Source organism: Populus euphratica, unplaced genomic scaffold (genome assembly GCF_000495115.2).
Source record: "Populus euphratica unplaced genomic scaffold, PopEup_1.0 scaffold40.1, whole genome shotgun sequence".
Lineage (NCBI taxonomy): Eukaryota > Viridiplantae > Streptophyta > Magnoliopsida > Malpighiales > Salicaceae > Populus > Populus euphratica.
In genome coordinates, this window is record NW_011499912.1 from 552,081 (window position 1) to 555,226 (window position 3,146).

The window sequence follows — 3,146 nt, forward strand, 5'->3', positions numbered from 1 at the left end:
TGTTTGTGCTCATTGCATCTTATTCTAACTTTTTTGCCACTTGTGGCTGTCCAGTTGGTGTTCATTCTAATTGCAGTGTTGTCAGCAAACAGTGATCGAATGCTTGTGATGAAGGCGATCGATCCCTTATGGGCTAAAGATTGCAGCCAAGTTACAATCTTGAAAAAGGAAAACATGCAGATGCTGTATTCTTAATTAGTTTAGGTTATTGCTAGCCAAAGGCAATGAAGATTCTAATCTGCAACATAAGATAAGAAGGCGCCAACATTGTGGATATCTTTTTCAATGTCAAGAAATTTTTTAATTGACAATGGAAAAGATTATGCCTGCATTCTATAAAATAAATTAAAAAATATATATGAATTGATAAATCATAAAAATAGTTGTTAAGGCAATTAAAATTTAAAGTGAAAAGCTGATTTATTTTTATGTAATTTTATATTTTTTATTTAATTGTGTGGCAATAAAAATGAATATTCATAAGAAATACAATAAATTTAAAAAAAATGTTTGTTTCTTATTTAGTATCGTAGTAGTGATTAATTTTAAAAATATTTTTATTTATAGATTTATTTTTGACATCAACATACTGAAAACACTAAAAAAATTAATTTGAAATAAAAAAAATTTAATTTTTTTAAAAATATTTTTAAAAAAACAAACGAGTTCCAATTATCTTAACTAATATTCAGAAATATTTGGGTTTTCACCTACTTTCTCCATTCTTTTTCTTTTTTATTTTTTTGTCCTTTTCTTTCTTTTATTTTTGTCTTCAAATTTTTTTTATTCTTTCATTTGAATCCTATCTAATTAAACAAGAGTAAATTTAAAATTATGGTAAAAAGATCAAATTAATAAAAAATAAAAAATAAATGGTCAATTATAATTTTTATTTTAATTCAAAAAATTTTAAATGAGAGAAAATCATCAAAAATAATAAGAAAAAGAGAGTTGTTGGTTGTCATAATTTTAACAACCAAATCAACCAAGCTTTGTATTAAAGAATATCATTTAATAAGAATAATTATTTTAATCTTCGTATGATGACCACTGGAGGCTTACATGGTCGTTAACTTCAGGGCCTGTGGGATTAGTCGTGGTGCGCACAAACTGGCTCGGACACCCACGTTAATAAAAAAAAAATATATCATTTAATAAGAAAAGTTTGATAAGTTTGATAGTGATTGTTTTAACCTTCAACTTATCAGAAAAAATTGACTAGGCTTAAAAAGTTTCATGATTTTATATTATTTTTGTAATTTTAATTGATTTTTTTTATATATAATTTTAAAGTTATAAATAAATTTATCAAAATTGGATGTTGGATAGTTAGCTCGTTGAATAACCCAGTCCTGTCTTTACCTTCTTCTTTTTTTAAATTTTTAGAAAATTCTTATTTAATACCCTCCCTCTCATGATTGCATTCTTTAGTTTACATTAATCTTTTTATTTCAATTCAAATTAGTATCCTCTCTCCCTGCCTTTTAAATTGTTTATTTTTTTTCTTTATTGATGCAGTGTAACTTTGTAATGATCAAATCCCCTCGGAATGATCAAATCCAAGATTATTTGGCTACAAGAACACGAACACTATACTAGCCATTGTAGCCTCCTTTTTCTCCATGTTTAGTCATTATTGAGCAAGAAAAAGGGATGATGGAAAAAGTTGTGATAAGATTTGGTCTCATTACCTTTGTGCTTAAAAAACTGACTAAAAGGTACTTTCAACCAAACTATGAAAGCCCGAAGTGATAAAATTGGCTTTGGGGAACACGACAGCAATACTGTTGGATAAAAATTTATTTTTTTTATATTTTCATACCTTTTTAATTAATAAAAATAAAATTTTAAAATAAAAAATATTATTTTTTATATTTTAATTTTGTAGCCCGGTTCTCATATTTATTTTAGTTTTAGTTTTTGTAATTTAATATTTAATTATTTTAAATTAACCAAATTGTATTTTATTTTGAAAGATTCATGTACTAAGATAATTAAAACAAACTTGAACATCAAATTTAAAATAATATCAAATTACAAAAATAAAATTTTAAAAAAATAAAGAAACCGAGTTAAAAAGAAGACATGAACTTTTTCCAACCATGCAAATCAACCCTTGATGTTGTGAAAAAAAAAAACTGAATTTCTTCCATCTTCAAATTTCATGCTAAACTGAAAATTTCTTCCATCTTCAAATTTCATGCTAATTTTAGAATTTTATTTCACCAAACCAAAAATTAATTAAGTGGCTAAATATTTTCTTAGCATCTCCAGTTCCTTGTATACATGAATGTAAAGTAAATTATCAAGACCAATTATGAAACAAAAAGCAATTTTAAAAAAACAAAATAAGAAGATAGAAATGAAAAGACTAATTAACAGTGGTTGATTCAAGTGGTTCAAACCTTGTTACTTTTATTTAAGATTTTTAATTCCAGTTTTGTAAATAAAATACATCATTATTAGAAAAATTTTATCTTTTAATAGGCCATTTTGGATCTACTAAATTAATTGAGGTTCAGCAAGCTTCTAGATACTGGATATTAGAAAAAAATAAAACCTATATACATACATACATATATATATATATTGTCCATGGTTAGTGTATAGGAGTTCAGTTATAATTATTTTTTAAACCATGGTTAGTGCATAGGAGTTCAGTTATAATTATTTTTTAAAATGTAATTTATTTAGAAATGTATTAAAATAATATTTATATTTTTTAAAAAATATTTTTAATATCAACACATTTTAAAAACATAAAAAATATTAATCCAAAAACAAAAAAAACAAATAAAAACAAGTCATTATAAGCCTCAACACCCTTGTCTCTCTCACAAACTTTCCATGCGTACTGGGCTATAATATTAGCACATTCAATGCAAAATGTGAACAAACATGGGTGAAAGGATTTGATTAAGAAAAATTTAAAACTTCAGGAATCTAATTGATAGAACATTATGCTTTTGGATGAAATCCATAATTGGATTTGGATAATGGATTGGATCAAGGTTTCTCGTTAAAAAAAGGTTTGAAAGACGCGGGGATCAAGATGACACTGTGTTAATCATAGTTTTTAAATTTAATAATAATAAATTTATTAATATATTTATCCAAACTAATTTATATATATCTTAATTAATTTT